Below are 25,910 nucleotides of genomic sequence, written 5' to 3'. Positions count from 1 at the left end.
TGTATTCATAATGTTTATACTTATACCTGTTATCTAATACTCGCTTGACAAATAAATACATAAAATAAAACAATAATACCCAGTTCACAATCCTATCTTCTGTAGATTTTTTCCTTATGCCAGTAACTGGGCCAACAGAGCCATTGGTTCTTTGGGAAACATCATGGAGACAATTGTCCCAGCAGGTGGCAGCAGCTTGTCAACCAGCCTGATCTTTGAAAATGTTAAACAGAGTCAAACCTTCTTAGTACTAAATGTGAGATCATGAGAAATTCCAGAGCTCTAGTCTAGACATGGGAATCCAAGGTAGGCATCCAAAACCAGAATGCAATGGCAAATTACTTCCATATGAGTGCGGATCCAACAACATGGAGATTGTCTGTGAAGTCACCAGGAGCTGAGCTTAATTTGGGGGCGGAAGCTATTTCTGGAGGCACTTGAGGCGATTTACATGCTCTCTGCTCAATCCAGATTCACCACAGCCACCTCCTGAAACTGTTCAACCACTCCTTCAAGTAAGAAAAGGATCCAACAGCTGCTGTGCTTGATTTTAAAGTCGTTTCTCCTTACTGGAACTAACACGTGCATTAGGCCAGAGATCCCCAAACTTGGCAACTTGAAGACTTGTGGACTTCAACTCCCAGAGCATAGCTGGCTGGAGAATTCTGGGAGTTGAAGTCCACAAGTCTTCAAGTTGCCAAGTTTGGGGAGCCCTGCGTTAGACTATGGTGATGCTTATTCTCCCACAATAAAAGGTAGCTTTGGTTGGGCTGCTGGGAATGATGGCTGTTGTATCCCAATGTATATGGAGGTCACAAGATTGGAGGCAGCCGGCGGTGGGAGGAGAGAAATTAGCAGCTATCTTGTTAATATTTACAGAATACAGTTGGAGGAGAACTTGGATGTTTTTTAGTCCACCCCCCTGCACAAACAGGAGACCCTATAATAGCTCCTGGTATTTCCACCAGTCTATATGAGGGTGGGTCCTTTTTTGGCCCCAAGAGAGTGTTGGAAGTTAAAACCCACCACTCCTTAAAAAATGAAATATTTTAGGATATACTAAAAAAAGGCAGAATATTTCCCCTAAAAGAAAAGTAAAAACTCAGAGGCAGAAACTCAGCCCTCCTCCCTACCTTTGTTAATGGGCCATTAAGGACTGGTCCTCCTGCACCCCAGGAAGTTCAAAGCCAGAGTGGAGTATGTTGAGGTAATTCCCCGTTAGGAGAATGAGCGCATACAGGGAGACGTATTTGAGATAAGTGTTTGAATAATACACACACAGTACACAGATACGCTGTACGGTAAATGTAGGTTTTTACTTCCAGAAAGGTTTAAGCAAAGTCCAAAATAAGCAATCCAAAGTCATTCACAAGTAAATCAGTCAGTTTTTCAATCCAGGGATAATCCAAATATCAAAGTCCAGTGTCAAAAAACAGTTCAGTAACAGACTTACATTAAATCCAGAAATAGCAGTCAATTAGGAAAAATGGAGGAACGGCAACACTTTCCAACAGAAGGAAACAGAAATACTCACTCAGACACACTCTCTTCTGAGACTAAGACTAAACAACCCAGGTTTCTGGCTCCATCTTATGGCCGTTTGAGAAACCACAACTGCATTTTCTTAAAGATGCAGTTTTAAAATGTTTATCCTGGTTTATATATTTCTAACCCAAATACCTGTTAGGTGACTCATATTCCTAACAGGGTATAAAACCCAGGGACTCTCAGCATTTCTCCCTTTTTCTTCGCCCAAGAGCAGCCCCAAGGCATGTGATCTTGTCCACCATTAAACCACCTTTCCAAATAGCCTCCATGTTTCCAGTGGCTTTCTCCCCATTTGGAACTGAACCCAGAAGGACATTTCTCCCAGCAAGATTAAACAGAGCCATCCAATGGATGGTGGCTATATAAGGTGGGCTCGGATAAAAATCCAGATATACTACACAGTTGATATTAAAGCAACAGAGAACTAATTTAAGTGCAGAAAAGAAAAGAAAAATCTGCTCTTGAAACTTCACAGCCTGTGCAGGAAAAAAAAAAATCACTGAAACCCTAACAAGCATGGCAAGTAGCCCAACGGTTAGAAATTGCGGAAGGAACGAAAGGGACAGAAGGTGGAGAAAATTCCCAGTTAAGCCAAGAAAAAGAGAGTTATTTAAATAGCATAACAATATGTAGCGTCGTGCTGTCACTTAGGGCAAAGTACCGACAGGCCCCCACCTGAATCTATGAAACTGAGTAATTTGGGGGCAAATTCATTTCTTAAGTCACTTTAACCGAGGCTGATTCCTGTGGACTCAGGGCTATAAGCAACGTGAAATCCTACATAAGATCCAGCCAACTTCTAATGTGACATTTCCCACCGGCTCAACTATTTATAAACTCTCCACTCCTTGCCATACCCTTCCTCATTGCGTGCTTTGAAGTTTCCAAACCACGGGTGAGATTTCATTGTTCCATTACAGCTTCCTGTCTCTGGCTGCTGGTATAGTTGGGGTTTTGTTGACCTGGCCCCTTAGTTTATTTCACATGTTGGTAGCTGCCCAGAGAAGCCAAAGGACACCTTGACTTTCTTCACCTCCTGAGGCCTCTCCCGGAGATCCTATAAACGAAACCTTGGAATTAGCAGACAAAACATCCACAGAAAACCCAGCAAAAATCCAAACTGGCAGCACTTTTCAGATTAATTGATTCCATAAGTGGCTTTGGCAAAGTACCTCTACCTAAAACCTGATGTCAAGGCAGTCGTACACAGTCACATACATAGATACTTAAAAAAAAAAAAAAAACCACACTGCACATCTGGAATGGAAAATGAGATTTCCAAAATCATACCATTGAAAGCCAAGGGAATGAGGGAGGAGGGAAAAAGCAGAGGTCCAAAAATGAACCAGAGCAAGGCTTGATGGGCAGTGAGGTGACCAAGCTGGTTCCTGTGATGACCCGGGGCGTGGCACAAAAGCAACAAAGTCACAAAAGTAGGTAAAGTCCCTTTAATAGCTCCAACTTGACCCCCAATGTCCAGTTATCATCGGCGGGAGAAAAAACTCTCCCAAGAACAGTTTTTAAAGGGAAGAAATTCAGTCCAAACCCAAAGTACATATAGATTATAAATAAAAACCAACACAAACCACGCTGCAGCAATTAATGAGACAGGGCAGGATAAGGAATTGAAGACTTCAAAAGATAACGAAACACACACAGTTGGGAGGATGCCAGAACCTAGATAAGACTTTGGCAAACAAAGATAATGCACGCTTTGCTTCCAGAAAGGTGCTGTGCGCAAACACCCCTTTTTAAATCCTGTTTTCCCAGCTGCAGCTAATGAAGGGAATCAGGACCCTTTTCTCCCCCATAACCCATGTAACTCACATTGCTCCCTTCTCCATTCTTCCCTGCATGGCCTAGGATGAAGAGGGGGTGGTCCTGGGTCTTCTTCTGTGCCCCTCCCCAGTTTCTTCCACTGCCACCGGAGCCACACTCCCACTCCCTTGTCAGCTGCTCAACCTCCTCCTCAGAATCAGATTCCAACAGGGGCATGACAGTTCCACCCAGTCTTCCCCAGTTTGCTGCTATCAGTCTTTGAATCCCAGCAGGGATGTCAACATGGGTAGGGGGACATCAAAGAAGTCATGGTGGCAGCTGCAACCACAATTGAAGGCTTGACTCTTTATGTGTTTGTGTGCGTTGCAAATTCACACAGAGGGTTTGGCTATTCCAGCTTTGGGAAACCGAAGTCTACCCACCAGGAGAGCACCAATTTGGCTGCAGTTTATCACTATTGGTTTTCTTCAGGTGTCAGGCGAGATTTCAAAATCCAAGAAAGAAAACCTTAGACTCCGTTGTTATAGAGAAGAGGACTTTTACTGAAAATTGAAGTGGCAGCATCAAAAGAAATACAAGATCTGAGGCAATAGGCGCGAAAATCGTATATAGAAAGTTATCCCAAAAAAACAAAGAGACGGAAGAAAAAAGAAAATACGTTAAAACCAGACAAATATTCTTTTTGACAGTCTACAAGATCCAATTCTCCTACCTTACTTTAAATATACACATCTTATCGCTATTTATGTTTTTTTGTTTTTTGTTTTTCTCTCTTTTATACTTCTTCTTCTCCTTTTTCGGTCGCAAGACCGAGCGTTTTTTTTTTTTTTTTCCTCTCTCTTTCTCTTCTTTCTTTCTTCTTTTTCTCTCTCTGTTTCTTATGTAATGTTGTTATGTTATTTTTTTAATTGTAAATTCAATAAAATTTATATGAAAAAAAAAAAAAAAGAAAGTTATCCCATGTTGCCACTCCCAATAGTTCAAACTGGCCATCCAATCTGAGGTGTGTATAATGTTGTGTGGGTGCATCTTCAGGTGGCATTTCACACATCTGGTATGCCAAGACGGTTGACCTTGGCCTAGAGAGATAAGGGGCTACATCTGCGCAGTAAGTAAGCATAGAAGAAAACATTCCAACTTTTACATTTCACCAACTTAAACCTCTAACACTCTTCCCCCCCATGTAGCCCAATTATTCTTCCCTCCCCCCCCTTCTATGGCAGCCAGAAAGACAGGCAGAAGAAGGATTCTTGGAGGCTGACATCAGGGTTGGTCCTTTATCTTTAGGGTGAGAATGGATGATGACGAAGAGATCTGAGTAACACATCCCTAAATCAGGATGTGGCCTTCAGATCAATCAAAATCTTCTGCAACTTTGCAGCTGTTAATGGGAAGAACAGAAACAACCCACCAAATGCCTATATAATTAAAAGAAATGTGATACAAAGCCCATGAATGAAGATCAAGACAGATGTTTGCTTAGATCTTCTATTTACACAGTGTATTTTAGACACTTACCTGAAAATATAAAGTGTGAATCTGCTGGACTTCTTTGCAAACATGTGTAGCATTGTGTATCTAAAACTAGCTGCAGCTTTCTGTTGAATATAATCACTAAAATATTTCTTCAACAGATCCCATTCATTATCTTAGATTAAAAGAGTTCCCCCCACCGCTTTGGCTTTTTAAAAGCTGTTTGCTCCATATTAAAGCTATCCATAACAAGATATTCTTATATATTTAATCAGATATAAAACCTGTTACAGCTTCTCCCGGTCATTATCCCTTTGTTCTTTTTCATTCACAGAGCTGAATGAACCTGGAGGGACTTTTAAGTTAACCACTTCCTGTTTCTCTTGAAGACCCAAGGAAAATAACTTCATTATTGATTTTTACCAGCCTATTTAAGAAGGAAAAGGAGGGACTTCCAGAAGCCAGAATTCCCATAATCCAAACGGCTGTGGAAGATTGACACTAAGTTCATAGAGCAGACCAAAGCTCACAGCAGCTTTAATGGACCAACCATAGTCAAGCAAATCACCACCCCCCAAAGCTCCCTCCTGCTTGTACCTTAGATTGTCAAAATGCCAATATGAAAGGAAAACTTCTTCTCATGCCAAAGTGCCCAGGGCCAATCTTGGGCTGCCTCAACAGGCTGGTGTTCTGACCCAAGTCTTGTTCAAATCAAACAAACACAAAGTATGTATAAAAGCAAACCTTTTTAATGCAGCACTGTGAATTCTGTTCATTCACAGCCAAGAGTCATTCAAAACTAATTGTCCCAGAAAAGAGCAATCCCTTTCAAGGTTGCGAAAGGCTTCCAAGAACACAAGATTAATTGCAGGGAAATATCCCGAGCCAAAAGTTTCCAGAAACAAATCGGAGGACGAGAACTCTGAGCATAAAGAACTTCTTTGCTTCCTGCAAAGAAGCCAACCCCAAAGACTGGCTTTTATCCCTTATGGGAGGAGCCATCACCTCCCAGCCTTACTCCTGAGTAGCTCATGATGTTTCAGCTGCTCTTTCCTTCAAGCAGCCCTGCGCACGCTGAGCACAAGCTCCACGGGTCCCTCTTCATCACTGCTGCCAGACTCCACAAGCTCTGCAGGCAGCACCCCACTCTCCGATAGTCCTGGCCCCATCCCTGCATCACACGCAGGCCCCTCATCTGAGTCCTTGCTGTTAGAGACCTCAGCCGTCTGCACCTGCTGCTGGTGAACCACAACAGCTGGTGACAAGAGGAGTTCTTTATCAATATGTCCTCCTCCACCAATGTTAGATGCCATCATGCTGCTACAACCAAAGGATGAGCTCTTAATCAAAATATTCTGGCAGTCACTTTATATTTACATTTATTTCAAACTCTTTTTTCACTAGCCACTTCATTCTTTAGCCTGTTGTGTTTCATTTTCTTGTGTTATTAATCCATCTGGTTTTCCCTTTAATTCACTAAGGCCCGAAGCAGATCCGCTTTTTCATCTTCTAGCTGGGATGTATTTTTTAAACATTACAAAATAGTTTTCCGGGCACATCTTTCAAGTCTCGATTTGACATCAGGGTTCTTTTCATTCCTCTCATCTATCACCCCACTGGAGCTGCCAAAATGCTATCCCTTACATCCACTGAGTTGTTGGTCCATAATAGATACTTGCACCGTTTGCAAGATAAACTCTTTCTTTCCCAGTGATGGGTGAGGATTATTTCTGATGATGTCCTGGATCTCCTTTTTCCTAAAAACTATGGAAATAAAGGCATCCAACCACCTCTGGTTTTAGAGGAAAAATTTGATTTAAAAAAAAAATCTTTATGAAAGATGTGGGTTTTTGTGACTCGAAGCAACTGAATTGCAGGCTAATATTTTTTGTATCAAGCCTTTAACAGAGACTCCTGCAACTGTTGTAGCTCCTCTTATTGAAGATTCACTAAAGTGACCTCTGCATAAATTTTCTTCTTGTAGATGAAGACACCTTTATACCAGGGGTGTCAAACTCAAGGCCTGCTGGCCAAATCCATTCCATGGGATGCTTAGATTTGGTCCATGGGGCCACCCTGAAAACAGCAAAGGACCAGCCCATAATGTCTCTGCCAGAGAAAACGGAGCTCGGGGGGGGGGCATGCACAGTCCTCCCAGGCTCTGTTTTAGGCCACCTGCAGCCCTCTACTAGCAAAAACGGAGCTTGGAGGGACCACATGCGCCCCTCCACCCAGGCCCTGTTTTTACTGGCAGAGGGTTAGCAAAACAAACTAAAAGCAAAACAAAACAAAAGGCGAAATGTTTCCACTTTTGCCTTTGAGCATCCAGGAAGGGACAGGAAAGGAGAAAGGGAAAGAGGAAAGACAAAGAAAAAGAAGGGAAGATGGGAAGAGAGCAAGGAAGAAAAAAGAAGGAAAGAGGGGAATGAAGAAGAAAGGAGAATGAAGAGGGAAGGAAAAAGTAGAGAAGGAAGGAAGGAAGGAAGGAAGGAAGGAAGGAAGGAAGGAAGGAAGGAAGGAAGGAAGGAAGGAAGGAAGGAAGGAAGGAAGGGGATTTTAATGAGAGGGAGGGAGGGTCTTAAGTAAGTCCTGCCTTAGCACTTGGCCATCACAGGTGCCCCTGACATGAGGGACATTGAGGTGGCCATGCCCACCCTGCCCCTACCCTGTCCCCCTGAGGTCAAATACAACCACGTTGTGGCCCTCAGTGAAATCGAGTTTGACACCCCTGTCTCAAAAGGTGTTTGATGGCTATCAAAAAATACATGAACAATTATGCTCTGCCTTAGATGCACAGATGGAAGGTTTGGGGGATCCACTTTTTTTATTATCAGATGACATAATTCTAATATGTCTTTTTCAACTATTAAATGATTCAGATTTTACTATAGATGTCAAGTGACCCATATACAAATTCTCTCGGTGTTCATGGAGGTAGATGTAAATCAGGGTGATAGCTAGAAATCTTTAAAGAGCCATCTCAGACTATTATATCTGGAAATTTAATTTTTCTCCTCTTTACATGTCCCATGGCACAAGAAGCTGGCAAAGGCAGATTTCCAATCTACAAGCAGAGAGTCGGGTATTTTGAAAGACGTTTCTTACAGACTCCCAACTGTGCAGAGATGCATCTGAAACAGAATTCACGATAACTGGCCTCTGAAAATCCAAAAATATTTACATATCAAAGCATCTATTTAATCAATAAAATCTTCCTAAGAAATTGAGCTTGCCTGTTTAAGTAATACAGGTCTGGTAGTCTACTACTGGGGGGGGAAAAAAACTGTCAAGAGATAAATGGTCCCTACTGCACTATATTATTGAAAACACAAAAGTCTTATTTTCACAACCAAAAGAATTCTGGGACTCGGTTTACTCAGGGGGGACAAAATAAGGAGCACAGTTATAGACTATTTTAAAAAACATACATTAAAAGTTCAAGCATATCACCCATAAAGCTTATCAAAGTTAGACAATCCAGTCACTGCGGTAGTTACATAAATCAAACCTTCCCTCTGAGTTTGGCTTTCTCCCCTTTCATAATCTAAAGCGAAGGATTTTTATTCTTTGAAAGGAGTCCTGGGAATTGTTCAGTGTCAAAGCTAAACTAATCCTTCATTGTAATGCAGGTAGTCCTCCACTTACAACAGTTCATTTAGTGACTGTTTAAATTTATAACGGCACTGAGAAATGTGACTTATGGCTGTTTTTCTCGGTGATGACCTTTGCATCATTTCCGTGATCACGTGGATCAAAGTTCAGATGCTTGGCAACTGGTTCCTATTTATGACCGTTGTTGTGTCCCAAGATAATGTGATCCCATTTTGTGACTTTCTGACAAGCAGAATTAATGGGGAAGTCAAATTCACTTAACAATTGGGTTATTAACTTATCAACTGCAGGAATTCATTTAACAACTACAGCAATAAATGTCGTAAAATGAGGCAAAATTCACTTAACAACAGAAACGTTGGGCTCAATTGTGATCATAAGTTGAGCACTGCCTGTATACATACGTGGACATTTATATATACGTACACAGGGAAAGACATCCTTATTTTCCCCATCTCCTACTTTTCTAATATTCTGTATCTCTGATTATCTGAAATATTTACCTTCTTTAAATACAGGATTGTAGCAGGATTGGCAGGGCAAGAAACAATGGATGGAAAACAAATGAAGGAGAGAAGCAACCTGAAATTAAAGAGAAACTTCCAAACATAACAATTAACCAGTGGAATGACTTGACATCAGAAGTTGTGGGTGATTCATCACTGGAGTTTTTTTTAAAAAGAGACAGGACAGCCGCTTGTCTAAAATGGTATAAGAAGTTGGACTAGAAAACCCCAATGTGATGATCCAAAGGGGTGTGACACGAAAGCAACAAAGTCACAAAAATAGGTAAAGTCCCTTTAATTCTTCCAACTTGGCCCCCAATGTCCTGTTATCATCAGCTGGAGGAAAAACTCTCCCAAGAACAGTTTTTAAAGAGAAGAAATTCAGTCCGAACCCAAAGTACATCTAAATTATAAATAAAAACCAACTCAAACCACACTGCATCAATTAACGAGACAGGGCAGGATAAGGAATTGCAGACTTCAAAAGACAATGAAACACACACAGTTGGGAGGACACCAGAACCCAGATAAGATGTGACAAACAAAGATAACGCATGCTTTGGTTCCAGCAAGGTGCTGTGCTCAAACGCCCTTTATATACTGTTTTCCCATTTCTGCAGCTAATGAAGTGAATCAGGGCCTTTTTCTCCCCTGTAACCCACGTTGCTCCCTTATCTGTCCCTCCCTGCATGCCCTAGGATGAAGAGGGGATGGCCCCGGGTTTTCCTCTGAATGCCCAGCCGGACTGTGCCCTTCCCCAGTTTCCTCCACAGCCCCCAGAGCCACACTCCCACTCCCTTTTTGACTTCCCCCTTGGAATCAGATTCCAATAGGGGCATGACACCCAAGGTCTCTTTCAGTTCTGTTTGGATGGATGGTTGGATGGATGGAAGGAAGGAAGGAAGGAAGGAAGGAAGGAAGGAAGGAAGGAAGGAAGGAAGGAAGGAAGGAAGGAAGGAAGTCTCTTTTCAAAAGTTTGCTATCATCCAACCTTGGATATGTTAGCAATGGAGGAAGTGTAGTTTTCAGTGACCCAGGCATTTTACTGTTTTCTTTCTTTTCGAAGAAGATGAAGAAGAAAGTGGACAAACCATCCTCCCATATGTTTATCATATTTACTATATCTGTACTATATTTAATATATCTCATGTATTTTGATTTCTATGACCTGAACAGCCACACCCTACTTTTTGAACAGGTGTAAAAATAAGATACTATAAATGGTTGGCTCTGAATGAAGCTCGAATTAACTTTCTTTTTTCCCCCTGGGTCTGTTTTTAGAACTACCAGATTTGGGCTGCAAATATCTGGACCGCCACCAGTTGCAAGCACGGGGAAACTTGGCATTTTGCCGCCCTCGATGTCATCTGGATTTTGGCACCCCAGATCTGGTAGCCCTCATCTACACCCAGCCTGTGAAAGTGGGAGAGACAAATTTATGAGGTGAAATAAAAGAAAGAAAAGAATCTATGGAAACCTAGTCAAGTCCTGGAAATGTCTGCAGTAGCACAATCAAAATAAAATGAGGGAATGGAAAATACGACCACAGGAAGCCAGAGCTAAGTAGAGTGAGTTACAATTAACAAAAAACACCAGTTCCCTAATTTTGTATGGACAGTTTCTGGCATATAAGCAGGGAACTTTCATAAAACAGCCATTTTCTTAGCATAGCACCTCATGCTCTCTCTTTTTTTCCACCAAAAAATCTGCTAAAAATGTCCGCCTTATTTTTACATTGCTTTTTCATAAAGTCGACATGCATTTAAACACACTGCAGTCAGTGTGTTTCCAAAATACAGGTACTCCTCAAGTTATGACTGGTCACTTAACCACCGGACAAAGTTACAACAGACTCCAATGCACACACACACCCCGAAGTATTAATTACCTGGGTTCAAAGGTCTCCCACACACACACACACACATACACACAAGGTCACTTGACCTCATGCCAGATATGCAGTAACTGCTCTGCATTCCCAGCAGTTGGCTCTACATACTTATCATGTTTTTGTCGAAAACCAGCAATTACTTCCAGTTTTTTTGGGGGAAAAAAACCCCTATCCTTAGTGAACAATGGTTTTGCTTTATGACCATTGCATTCACTTAAGGATGGCTGCAAAAAAAAAGATAATGAAAATGGGTCTGGCCCCATAGCGGCCCACTTCACAACATCACTATTTGTGACCATAATAGGCAGGCTCCGTTGCAGTCATAAGGCAAGGACTACCTGTGATAAAAACCTAAATCATGTAGAAACATAAGGTGCTTTTAACAGGTTAACTGAGTTCGAAGTGACCTTGTGTAGTTCATCTAGTCCAAACCCCGCTCCCACCCAAGCAGGAGACCTTACACCATTTCTAACAAATTGCAGTCCAGCATCTTCTTGAAAGCCTCCAGTGATGAAACTCCCACAACTTCCGAGGGCAACTTCTGTTCCATTGGTTGATTGTTCTCACTGTCGGAAAGTTTCTCCTTATTTCCAGGTTAAATCTCTCCTTGTTCAGTTTCCATCCATTATTCCTTGTCTGGCCTAAGGTGCTTTAGAAAATAGCTTGACCCCCTCCTCCTCTCTGTGGCAGCCCCACATGAAAGACTGCTATCATGTCTCCCCTGGTCCTTCTCTTCACTAGACTAGCCAGGGCCAGTTCTTGCAACCTTTGATCATATGTTTTAGCCTCCAGTCTCCTAATCAACTTGGTTGCTCTTCTCTGCACTTTTTCTAGAGTCACAACACCTTTTTTTTTTATAGTGTGGTGACCAAAAGTGGATGCAGTATTCTAGGTCTTACTAAGGCATTATAGAGTGGTACTATTAGTACCTCCCTTGATCTTGATTGTATCCCTCTGTTAATGCAACTTATTTGTGTGGTAGTCAGGAAGGATTGATAGTCCGGGCACATTGACCACTTAAATTCCAAAGGCTTGGCATTTAGCTACATGCTGTAGCTGCGAAAAACATTGTGTCGTGTTCAGGAGAGAAGGTTGTAATGTCTGTTGAGAAGGTTATCATGAGCACATGACAAATGGCTTGATATTATATTCCTGAAATTAAAAAAAGAGGCATTTCACAAAAGACTTGAATCAGTAACACCCTCGTTCTAAAACCCCAATTGGAAACCCAATGAACTATGTAAGATGTACATTTTGACCATGTGGAGGTCTGCCTGAAGGATTGTACCCATTTATTGATTTATCCCAGATCCCCATGTTTATCTCCTTTATCTCAGGTCAAGATTCACATGGCTTCCAGCTTTATCCTGCATATTCCTACTATATATTTTAAATGATAGTTTACTTTTGACCAAACCCACTTAGCCATCTTAACAAAAACTTAACCACCATCACCATCACCACCACCAAGTCATTCGTTATGATCTCTTGGATGCCCCAGAAATAAACATAAGTTGCACAGAGAAGTCTTGGAACGTACCCGTGGAATATGGATGGAATTCCTCGACTAATCCTACCACCCACTTTGGCCGACAGAACTGCTTCTATGAATAGAATTGGAAAATTGCCCTATTTCTTCTCTCCATTATAGGGAGTAAATCTGACCCAAAAAGTCGGAGGAGAGTTGCTCCAGAAAGTTGAATTAACTCTATGGCTCCTCATACAACTGAATTTCTAGTCTCCTGATCCATCTTGTTGCCTTTCTCTGAACTCATTCCAGTTTGAAGCCTTCCTAGCATGTTGGAATTTCATTTGGATATCATCAACACAGAATAGAATGAATGCATTAGTTCTCATGATATGCAAACTACTCTTTTATTGATGTAGCCTTAATGTTTTAGCTTTTTTTGGCAGCTACATAATACGGCTGACTTATATTCAGATTGTAATCAACAACGATTCCCAAATCCTTTTCACCAGTATTTTTACCAAGCCAGATGTTTCTCATCCTATATTTGTGGTTTTGTTTGATTTTGTCCGAAGTATACAGATTTTCAGGATCTTTTTTTTTGTTAAATTCCATTGTTATTTTCCAACTATTTCATCTATCCAGCTCATTTTCCCATGCCCCTTCTGTGACAGGTAGTCCTTGATTAACTTGATTCAATTGGGCCCCAAATTTCTGTTGCTAAACAAGATAGCTGTTAAGTGAATTTTGACCCATTTTATGAGCTTTCTTGCCACAGTTGTTAAGTGTGAAATACGCATGATGCTGTATTTACATGTGTTACGTGATATGCAAAGTGGAGTCTGATGTCAGTGTTGGACAGCACCGGCTATAAAACCCGGCGGCTACCACGTTTGTTTGCTTTTTATTGTTCTGGCTTTAAAATAAATAGTTTCTTCGCCCTCCTGGGTCCTGCTCCTTCCTTATCCGCACCCATTTAACATTAAGTATCTCCTGCCATAGGCTAGAAGAAGTCCAAGATCTGTTCCAACCCTATTATTGTTATGTTCTTGTAAGAACCACTGAAGTTATGTCAATAGCATGGTTGTTAAGCAAATCTGGTCACAAAAGTTGATCACATGACTCCAGGATACTTGTGATGACCCAGGGTGATATACAAAACAAACACAGTCAAAGAAAACAGGTGAAGCCCCTTTTATTCCTTCACTTTGTTCCCAAGCACCAAATATCCTTGAGGGAAGACAAAAAAACTCCCACACAAACAGTTACAAGAAGGAGGGGAAAAAGCAACACAAACCAGGCAAATAAGGGCTGGAGGACGTCCACAGACAACAGAACATACACTAGGAAGGACACCAAAATCAGAGGGGAACCATAAACTACAGATATTTCCACGCTTTGTTTCCAGCGCTCGTCTGTATGCATGTGCATTATCTTATTCAGTTGTCACAGCTGCAGCCCATGAAGAGGATCAAGGTCCTCTCCTCCAGAGGAGACCACATATCTCCCTTATCCTCTCCTCCCTGTGTGCCCTAGGATGGATAGGGGATGGGCCTAGGTCCTCACCTGACTGCTCAGCCAGCCTCTCCCCTTCCCCAGCCTCCTTCACAACCTCCAGAGCCATACCTCCACTCCCTGTCTGTGTGTCCATCCATCTGTCCGTCTGTCCATCCGTCCGTCCATCTGTCTGTCCATCCGTCCGTCTGTCCATCCATCTGTCTATCCATCCATCCGTCCGTCCGTCTGTCCATCCATCTATCTGCCTGTCTATCTGTCCGTCCGTCCGTCCATCTGTCTGTCCATCCGTCTTTCCATCTGCCCATCTCTCTGTCTGTCCATCTGTCCATCCATCTGTCTGTCTGTCTGTCCATCTGTCCATCCATCCGTCTGTCCGTCCATCTGTCCGCCCGTCCGTCTGTCCGCCCGTCCGTCTGTCCATCTGTCTGTCCATCCGTCCGTCTGTCCGCCTGTCCGTCTGTCCGCCTGTCCATCCGTCCATCCATCCGTCTGACAGTCCGTCCGTCCGTCTGTCCATCTGTCCGTCTGTCTGTCCGTCCATCCGTCCATCTGTCCGTCTGTCTGTCCGTCCGTCTGTCCGTCCGTCAGTTCGTCCGTCTGTCTGTCTGTCCGTCCGTCACTCTGTCTGTCTGACTGTCCGTCCGTCCATCTGTCTGTCCATCCGTCCGTCTGTCCGACTGTCCGTCTGTCCGCCTGTCCATCCGTCCATCCATCCATCTGACAGTCCGTCTGTCCGTCTGTCTGTCCGTCCGTTCGTCCGTCCGTCCATCCATCTGTCTGTCCATCTGTCCATTCGTCCGTAGGTCCCTCTGTCCGTCTGTCCGTCCGTCCATCTGTCATAAACATATCCAGTTGCCAAGCTGTTGATTTTGCCTTTCCGTCCATCTGTCTGTCCGTCCAGCTGTTCCTCCTCTCCCTCAGAGTCAGTCTCCACCAGGGGCATGACAATACTACAACTGTCATAAACATATCCAGTTGCCAAGCTATTGATTTTTTAAAAATAAATTTTATTGAGTGTAAACATTAAAAACATTGAACTTGGTGGTCTTCTTTGACATACATTTTTCTCAGTGCGTATTACATTCATAAAGAAATTGTGTACATTTATATACACGTATATGCATATATACACTTGAACTTTATAATTTTCAATTCTTTCTCCTTACTCCTCAAATAAGTGGTCTCTTACATCCTCCCTATTTCATCTAGGATTCTTATTCCAATTTTATGAACTCCCTTTCATATCCCTCCAATACTAGAAGTCATTCCATATTTTGTGGTATCCAAGCTGTTGAATTTTGATCACCTGACCATGGGGATGCTGCATCAGTTGTAAGTGTGAAAAAAATGGTCATAAGCCACTTTTTTCAGTGCTGTTTGTAACTTTGAACATCCTCTAAACAAATGGTTGTAAGTTGAAGACTATTTGTAATAGCTATCCTGAGTTTTCATTTACACATAAACATTGCTTCCGTCTTATCATCTAAGTCAAGGCTGTCAAACTTGCGGCCCGCAGGCTGGATGCATCATGCTCTGGCCATGCCAATGCCCAGTTTAGCGAAGGGGGGAAAAGTTCCAATACATCAGGTGACGATGCCATGTTGACGTGAGTTTGACACCCCTGATCAAAATCATTAGTAAGTTGGTAATGATTACAATTTTTGAAGAGAAATGGCCTCAGAAGCACCCAATTTTACACATCATTCCATTCTGATAAATTAATATTAGTAAGCATTATGGATCAGAAGCGGTGGTGGTATTCTACTGGTTTGGCCCAGTTGTGCTGAGCTGGTAGCGCCGATGAGCAGCAGAGACTGAACGAGTCCTCTCCAACACTCTGCTGTTTGGCCCACCTACCCGCCAGGGCTCCCATAATCACCTTTATTTTCTGCTTTTGAAGCGCAGCTGCTTTGCGCGGCACAGCAGATTGCTGCGCCGCAGTTGCTGAAGCGACAGGGACCGTGCAGGATTGCAGGAGGCGAGTTGAAAAACCTCTGCACCTGCACAAAGTGCGTGTTTGGCGCACGCGCAAAGTGTGTGCGCACACACAAAGCACACCCACCGAACCAGTGGTAAAAAGTTTTGAGATGCACCACTGATCAAAAGGTTTTCAAGCTAGCTTTGTCTCCACCAGCTGGTCAAGTGTAACGGAGTATAGAGATAACCATGAGCGTAGCGGGGGAAGGACCAAAGAAGTTTAAGAGGAGAGGGGGATTTACCGAAAAAAATTACACAGTCCTGAGGCAGCAGGAAGTGAGAGAAAGAAGGACAGAAGAAACCTGCCTTGATGTCGCTTAATATATGATGGAGTGGAGAGATACTGCAAAACACTTGTAAGATTGATGTCAGCCCTTCAAAGTAGGCCAGTCAGGAATTTCAGGAAGGTTCTTTGCTTTAATAAATTTAAAAAAATACAGAATCCTGAAATCCTGTTCTAAATGAGCACAACATTCAAAAATACAGGTAGTCCTCCTCGACTTGCAACAATTCATTTAGTGACCATTAAAAGTTACAACAGCACCCCAAAAAAGTGATTAATGACTTACGATTGCTGCAGCATCTCGATGATCACATGACCAAAATTCAGATGCTCGGCAAGTGCAGTTGCAGTGGGTTGTGTGACCCCCTTTTGTGACTTTCTGACAAGCAAAGTCAATGGGGGAAAACTAGATTCATTTAACAACCATGTTACTGACTTAACAACTGCAGTGATTCACTTAAAAATTGTCGCAAGAAAAGTTGTAAAATGGGACAAATGTTGTAAAAAAGGACACTTAACAAATGTTTCACTTAGCAATATAAATTCTAGATTCAATTCTGGTTGTAACTCCAGGAGTACCTGTAGTGTGATGTGGAGGAAAATTTTCTGTTGATGGGACCTACAAGTGGGTCAGGGATGGCATTCAAAAATCCCAGCAACTAGTTTGCTGCCCGGTTGCTTGGTGGGCGTGGCCATGGTGGGTGTGGCCTACCAGAAGTTCCTGTTTCTGGCTTCCAGTGGGCCTCCAGAGCCCAGGGGAGGGACTTTCACCCTCCCAAGGGTCCAGAGGCTTCCCCGGGGCCTCTGGAAGGGGGAAAACAGCCTCCCGCGGGCTCTGGAGGCCCACAGAAAGCTGGAAACAGGGCCATTTTACAACTTCTGGAAGGCCCATTTCCCCCCTCCCAAAGCCTCCACATGGACCCTGCACTTACCTCCATCAAAAATGGGCCGTATGGAGACTCCTGGGAGGGGGTAGGGTGGGTGGGGCCAGCCGGTCAGTTGAAATACCGGTTCGGCAAACCAGATGTAACTTTAACATCCGCTTCACCCGAACCAGTCCGAAGTGGTAGAATCCCACCCCTGAAGTGGATCTTCAACTTTTAGATCTTTTCACTTCTATGTCACAGAAAGCACCTCCCCTCAAATCACAATCGTTTGTCCAGTTGCTGCAAGACTAATACAACAAAGAGGATAAGGACTTGAAAACGGAGATTTTACAGATTTTGTAACCAGACAATGCTTACTGACAGCACAAATAGTACTGCCAATTTGACAGCATGGTGGACACTCTTAAATAGACCATTGTTAAGCATACAGACAGTCGTCCAAATGCTGTGTCAAAATCAGCACACCCAGTGACAACTGTGCCTCGAAAAGCAATTAATTGGGGCCCTGGTGGTGGTGGAGGGGGTGCCACACTGGAGGTGGTTGATGGACTGAGGTAACACTTCACCTTCATCTGGTGTGCATCTTGTTTCTTCCTTGCCATCTTTGTTAATTTTAAGTACTTTTAACATTATTATCATCTCAACCTTTTAATCTTTTACCTTGTTTTACTTGTTTTAAGCCCCTCTAAATGAGCAGCATTTACATTTAAGAGAGGGAGGGAGGGGGAGAGTCAGTGGTGGAAAAGTAGCTTCTACTTTGCAACCCAAAGAGAGAGTGAGGAATAAATTAAGAGGTTTAAGGATCAAGACGGACATGTGAGGCAAGCACCAGTCTTCCAGGAAGTATTGAATGAAAGGCAAATAAATCATAACTGTCACTTACAGCCAAATTAGATCACTCTACAGATTCAAAATAACAGAGGAAATAGAGGAAAACGGGGATGAAGAAATACAGCCATTGCCTCCCTCTCAGCTTCCAAGCTATGAAAAGCAGTTGATTGATTTGCAGAAAGCTGAATAGTTTCCATCCAAGAGAGATTCCAAACAAATTCTCCCAATATCAACAACATGTGGTTTACAATGAAGCATTGAGATGTTCCCATTATAGATGTTTCACACTGAGGGAATTAGCTCGTTAATCTTGGAGTCTTGGAGTCAGAGTTTTGTTACCTTAAAATTTAATTGTAGTAACTTGGTAACTTCAAAGACATTCCACCATCACTATATTGAAGAAGAGCAGCCAGCACTTCACAAATCACTAGCAAATCACTCTACTGAAGAAGACTTGGAGACAAACCTGATTAACTTTTTCTGCACCCTTCCAGACCTTGAAGAAGTGGCATTATAAAAAAAGCTGGATGATCTGTATAAATTATTAGCAATAACATGTAAAGCTGCTAAGCCTTTAACAGAGTTGGCCACCACAACCATGCAAGAAAATATCTTGGAGGAAAAAAAGACATCTGCTGGTTCACCTCTGTGTTTAATTTAAAATATAGACATGTAAAAGAACAGTAAAAGGTCCTTGAAAGTAGGTTGTACTATATTTCCCCTGCTCCCTGATAAAATATTACACCATCCAGAAAACATTAGGAATGTAATCATAATTGAGGTTGGTAGTCAAGAGGAAGCAAGATGCAGTCCAAACTTTTGTGCAGAGGTCCCCAAACTTGGCAGCTTTAAGACTTGTGGACTTCAACTCCCAGAATTCCTCCTCCAGACATGTCAGCTCAAGAATTCTGGGAGTTGAAGTACACAAGTCTTAAACTTGCCAAGTTTGAAGACCCTTGCCCTAGGAGAAAGCCACCCCTTATGGATGTTGATAATATCCTGAGCTGTTAAGAAACATAAGTTGATAACCAGGAATGAGAAAAGAGATTATGGGAATAGTGACTGGACCATTTGGGGAACCATGGATGAGTGTAGGCAGTGAGTATACAGTGAGTATCTGCTTAGAAAAGAGCCTTTCGAGTAGGTCACTTCAGCTTGAGTTTACTCATTCAAATGGACGGCAAAGGAATGAATACAGATCTAAGAGCTTGACAAATTTAATTGTTCATTATAGTGTTGCTGCAATGTCTACAAAAAAAAAATTGGTTACAGAATTATAGCTGTCAATCTGTGCCAGTTTTTGGAGACAGAACAGTCTTTGGGAAATGATATTTACACACATACTTATTGGCTCTCCACTCATATAAACCAGGGAGTGACCTTAACTGTTTGAGAACATGTATTTTCTTAACAAGGATGTTTTATCCACTATTAATGTATTATAATGTGTCAGTAATATATATATATATATATATATATATGTATGTATGTATGTATGTATGTATGTATGTATGTATGTATGTAGATTTTCATGTGTACAGGTATGTAGGTCTAGGTGTGTTCAGATCTTTTCCCGTGTAAGATTAAGAATATCTTGGCGACGTTTTGGCGAGGTCCCACTCGCCGTCCTCAGGCTGGTGCTTTTGCCTTTGTGCCAGTGCAAGCAGTGGAAAAGAGATCAAAACACAAATGACTCAGGAGATTACAACGCAGGACCCAGGATACCACAACAAAAGAACTCGCATTACACAACCCATTACCCAAGCCGTTAAAACACGAGAGGCTAATGGAAAAATGATCACTAAAAAACCAACAACCCAGGAGATTACAGCACAAGATCCAGGATATCTCCACAACAAATCTCACAAGGCCATCACACAGCCTGTTATACCAACATCAACTCCATCAACCAATCAAGTGGCAGCAGCGCAGCCAACCAGCCCAGCACACCAGCCCCCACCACCAGTATTTATAGAGAGACGGCAGCTCCGATCACACACTGCTTGCACTGGCATGAAGCCGAAAGCACCAGCCTGAGGATGGCAAGTGGGACCTCGCCAAAACGTTGCCATCACGATGTTTCGGAGAGGTCCCACTCACCATCCTTAGGCTGGTGCTTTTGGCATCTCCTGGGTCATTTGTGTTTTGATCTCTTTTCCATTAGCCTCCTGTGTTGTAACAGCTTGGATAATGCGTTGTGTGATGACCTTGTGAGATTTATTGCTGTGGTAGCCTTGGTCTTGTGCTGCGATATCCTGGGTCATTTGCTGTGTTGCAACTTCTTGAGTTCTTGTGGTGTAATTTCCTGAGTTTTCTGATGTGATATCCTGACTCCACCAGACTGTCAATTATCTGGAAGCCTGCACTCACAAACAAAAAATTCTCCACACCACAAGCCAAGCAAACACCTGGGCACAAACAGACCCCCCCACCAATACCTCCAGCTCAAACACACCCCAACCAGGCACCCAGATGAAACCTAGCTTCACCCGAAGCCAAGCTGCACTAAAAGCCCCCAATACACGAAATACAATGTTGCCAGCCGATCAAGACAAAAAAATGCTACAAAACAGACAGAAGATATTAGAAACACCAATCAAGCAGAACACAGCAAACTCCAAGACCAATAAACACAGACCAAGACTCCCAACCAATCAGGATGAAGAAAAAAACATTCTAACACAGCACGAAGCTAGCACCAAATTTAAAACAGAAATGGCTGTGAAAGCCTGACACACAGACAAACCCAATGCACAAGCTTGATGATGGCAGATGAGATTCTGCCGAAAGGTTGCTACAACTTTAAAAGCACAACTATAATGACGTGGGAAAATACTCGAACAAGCTGAATACCATACATATAAATACCCGCTAAAACTTAAGAAAGCACACACACACACACACACACACACATATTGTAAATAGTGATGTCTATTGGTGGTCTAAGGCCATAATAAAGTTATATTCTATTCTTCTATTGTTCATGATAAAAATGTTAAGGGAATTAGTGAAGAATACAAGAGCATCGAATATGTAAAAGCTACATTTCTGTAGCATCCGTAGTGTGGACCTTGGGTCATAAAATGAACATGAAACAAAGGCAAAAGACTGAAAGAAACTTGAAGGAAGGTAGAACAACGGCAGAGGAAATTGGAAGAGCAAATACGAGGTCTGTGTGAAAAATATTGGAAGGTAGATTAATTATCCAACGGAGTGGATTGAAAGCTTCTCTCCTTGATTAGTTTCCATCCATGACTTCTTGTCCTAGGCCAGTGATGGCTAACCTTTTTGTCAACGCATGCCCAAGGTGCATGAGTGCCTGCACCCATAATGCAATGCATGCATGACCCCCCCGCCCCCTCGGTGCTCCCCCACCCCCTGTGCATGCACGCACAACCGACGGCTCGTGTGCTGTCAGAGATGGCTCTGTGTGCCACTTCCGGCATGTGCGCCATAGGTTTGCCATCACAGTCGTAAGCTTTGCTTATGTTGGAACCACTTCACCTTAATAAAAGCGAAGCTTTCATTTCATCAATGGAATTGAGGGTTTTTCTTTCCTAAGAATCCAAGTCGGGACACCGCCGGCTCATACTTAAGTGATTGTCCACTAGGACTCCAAGATCCCTCTCACAGTTATCTGTTGAGCCAGGTACCACCTAATGCTATACTTGTGTATTTGGTTTTTCTTGCCTAAATATACAACCTTACTTTTTTCACTGCTGAATTGCATTTTGTTAGCTGTTTGGTGGAAGGATGAAATGGAAGGGGCTGTGGATGAAGGAAAGGAGGAATGGTAAGGATGGTCTCTACAATGTATATGGAGAGAAAATAATATCTGCAAAAATGTAATCCAAGATAAAGATTAAGATTAGAAGATGCAGAGCAATTTCGGTAGAAATAAAAAAAAAATGTTTTAAATCTAGTTGAAGAAGAATAAACAAGGACCGTATAGCAGAATGAAAAGATTTACAAATAAGTCTTGAAATGGGATGAAACTGAAGTCAGGGAATGCTGAAAGCCAGAAGTAGAATTTCAGAGATTTGTAGGGAAATGATAGTAATCTGAAGTTGAAGAGTGAAGTTGAAATGAATGCTATAAAAAGTTGATGAAAAGCAAGTCCAAGAAAAAAAAAACCTGATGAAAAGTTTTTAAAAAATAGAATTGGAAATAGTAAGGCTGAAGATGATGTAATGGAAAAAAAAATTAAAATGTGGATGTGATTTGGGGTTTTTTGCACTGTGTCCCTCATATGCTTAAATAAGAATGTTGAGACTAAGTCTTTTGAGTTTTTTTTTTTTAAGTGTTGCATTTATGTTTCCAAGAATTGTGATTTCCTGTTATCCAAACAATAGTCTATATCCAGGTATTCTAGTCTTTTTCCCCAAGGATCTTGCCATTACCCAAAATATATTTCTGGAAATGCGTCTGTTACAGTTCAAATGTTCAAATAAGATACTCAAAGCCACAAACATAGATATCTATTCACAGAACAACTCTTCAAAAAGAATTGTTATATTTCTGATTTTTCCTGGCTCTTACAGAATTACTTTAGGACAAATGATCTTTTTTTTTGGTTGTTTTAAAACATGTCAGCCATTTACTAAAATAATCCCTAACAGATATACAGAATAAAAACTGGTGAAGTATAAAATATAATTATGCAATTAACAATAATACTTATAAAAATGTCTGTGTAGTAAATATTGTTCAGATGAAGATATCCCCTGAAGAATTAAAGCTTGCTTGGGGATCTGGATTTATTAGTAGAAATTTAGAATACAGAACACAGAATAATATGGTTAAAAGGGACTTTGGAGCACTTCTAATCCAACTCCCTGTTCAAGAAACCATATACCACTCTAGACAAATGGTTTCCCAATCCAGTCAGGACCAAATCTGACAGTGCCAACCATTAACGATATGACATTTACATCATTTTGAGCTATGTTTCTGAAACAAACATAGACCTAGAAGTCCTAGATTTCAGAATTGAAATAACTTGCAGGTAGTTTTAAGTATTTCTTTTTCATGAAAAGTGTTAACTTCCATGGGTAACCTTTAATTCAAAAATGGTCCTCAGTATAAAATCATGGTATATCAAGTAGATTGTTTCATGAGATTATTAACTTTACTCTACTTATTTCCACCAAAGAGAATGAATGCCATTTCACAGGCTCTGCTTAAAGACTAGCTTTGTACAGTATAACCCTACCATCCATCAGATTATAGACATTATTGGCTAGTATGTAACTTTAAAAAATTGAGTCAGAACAGACTTTTCCTCTTCCTTTTTCTTTACTCTCACTTTTGTCTTCCAAATGTAAGTCTATGAGCAAAGATGGTGTTTCTTCCTAGTTATTACATATAAAGCTAAATTGGAAGTGTTTTTCCAGCTTCAGTCAAACAATCCATCCAGTAGTTATTCATTTCTTTTAATTAGAGCACTAAAATGAATTTTATAGATGATTCACAAAACCTAGACATATACTTCTATCTGTGCAGATGCATCACAGCAGTATGATTCCATTGCAGAAATCTAAAACTGAACAAGCCGCCTTTGGAGAAAACTGGGGAACAAGAAAGGAATAATAATCCCTGCACAAGGATTTAAAGACACGCAAATGTTTTCTCGGATTTCATCCCAACCTCTTTGTACCTTGTGCCTTCAATCTGAAGCCCAAATCCAGGGAGACAATCGGCTGGTTTTGGTCAAGCACTACAAAAGGCTGAGAGCTCTCAAATCCTGTTGGGGCAAGTTGTCATTTTGGCAGGTCTCTGGTTCTCTCGGCTCAAATCTTTTGGCTTCGTGCTGCTGTACACTTTTGAAAAACTTTCTGACATCTTGAAAAGATCAGCCCACTGTCTTCGGTTTATAGCGTATTTCAAAAAACTGGTTCCTCATCTGTACAAAAGTAAAGCTTAGCTTTCAAAACTGAAAGTAGGGATTTGTATGTTTGCCCGAATAGTCTTAATTTCCTACAGACATCTGGGCTTTCTCTTTCTCCAGATTTGCTTTTCTCTTAAAACTTTATTAGGGGCCTTTATTTGACCGCCAGAGAAGACTTCCATGAAACCATTTCTGAGGAAGAGTGCTAAGCAGGTACCACTTGCTGAGTTGATTCCAAATCCTTCTGTACATAAGACACAAGCCTACACCTGCTTCCATACAGTGAGCATCTTTGTATGTCATAAAAATCCACCCCACCTTTCTACCCTCACTCTATTCTTCTGAGTTAGCAATATCACCGCAACTTACATGCAATTGTTTGTTCAGAGTATGGATTTTGCAGTATGTAATAATGAGAACTGAGCATCCCATAAAATTCCCTTAGAACTGGAATGAAGGGATTTGCAGCATTTCCTTCATGTTAAAGTTTTACTTTCAAAACAACTTTCCCAGGCATTGAATGAAAAATCAAGTGGCCTCCTAAGATGACCATGAATAAATTCACAGCCAAAAATTTACCTCAGGTGCAGAGAATTTCTCTGTAAGTGGGGAATTTCTCTGTATTTCTCCAAAAATAGGGGCAAAGTTCTCAATGGCAGGACTGCCCCTAAAAAGAAGACAGGTTACTAAAAAAAATGTTCAATGGCAGAAATTTCTCTGGTGGAAATGAATTAAAATACTGAAACCAAGAAGACCAGAGACTACAATAACAGGCAGCAGAATGCACCCAACCTCTGGCCACCTTATAACAAAAGAAAGAACGCCTCATATGAGCATTTCTTTGAAATTCTTTTCTGCTTTGAACGTTTTTCAAAATAAATTTTCTTTTCATCAAGTGAATGATGTATAATCCCTGCCAGGAAGCTGGAAAGGTAAAGTTTAACACATGTATGTTTTTGTTGGGGCAACAGCAATATGGAATAATATTGCTATTGCTTTCTTCAGGGAATTTTTTTTTAAACTTCCCAGTTACTAACTAGATTTAGCTTTTCCTAATCTGCCAAGATCAGCCAGAACTTGTCAGCTAACTCTCTCCAAATACATACACAATTGCCCTATAGTTTCTCATGCTAACCCAAAACTGTAAGAATAACTTGAGGAACAGGACAAAGAGCTGCAACCAAGACAAGAGTCAGATAAAGGAAATTTGAGTCCAAAGCAGAAATACAATTTGAGAAAACATTTCAGATTTCTTAAAGATAAAAGCAGGAAGTGGGAAGGCTCATTCAGACTTCCAAGATTCTGTTACTAATTTTTGTTTGTTTGTTTTTATGCCTTTCTTGAGTCTTAAGCAAGACCCTGCAATTTTCTTGGCAATGTTTCAGAAGCTTCTTTGCCATTGCCTCCCTCTTAGAGCTGAATGAGAATGACTGGCCCAAAAGTTCCTGGGATGGTTTTGTGCCTAAAGCAGGACTAGACCTCATTGTCTCCTGGTTTCTAACCTGGTTCTTCAATCACTATGTGAAACTGTACAAAAAAAACTAGTAGTAGCGTTGATAATGTTGGTTTCTTATCTAGACAGGTCCACCTGGAAGGGCTGAGAAATGCCAGTAGCATTGTACAAGGTCAAGGAAGCAATTGGTGAAAGCAACATTGCACCATTTTGATGTTCCCTTTGTATTTAAGATATGGTGATGTGTTCATATATGAATGGAGCAAAGCTTGTGCATTGGATCTTACAGGTTTCTTGTCCCACATTGTTCATCAGGGCTTCCTGATTCTCTGGATATGCTTGGGAAGGTGCAATGGAGAGATGGGGGAAATATGCATAAGAAGAATCTTGATGAGACAAGAACCTTAGAATTATCTTAGAAAAAAGAAACAATTTTGTAGAGTATAGTGGTGAGAATCCAGGCAAGTTAGAAGAGGTCATGTCCACAGGTAAGTGGATAGTAGCATTGGTGACCACAGCTATGCAGTGCTTCAGTTCTGAAGACAAAAAGAAGCACATGGCTACTCATGTAACGCCTAGTCTACAGCTCCTTAAAGCAGCTGCATCTTTTCCTGGGATCATGCAGCTCTCTTCCATAGCTACGCATAATCTTAGGAAAATATTGCTCTGGTTTAAGGGGGTGCAGACAGGAGCACACTTGCACATGCCAAAGGGTTTTGTTTGCCTTTGAACCTGAAATGGAGCATCGCCCTGTTGACTGTCCCAAGTAGTAAGAGTTATGGGTAGGCTTTAAAAGG

The sequence above is a fragment of the Pseudonaja textilis genome, chromosome 4, assembly GCF_049901715.1.
Source record: "Pseudonaja textilis isolate UNSWEBS1 chromosome 4, rPseTex1.2, whole genome shotgun sequence".
NCBI lineage: Eukaryota > Metazoa > Chordata > Lepidosauria > Squamata > Elapidae > Pseudonaja > Pseudonaja textilis.
This window is presented reverse-complemented; position numbering follows the sequence as displayed.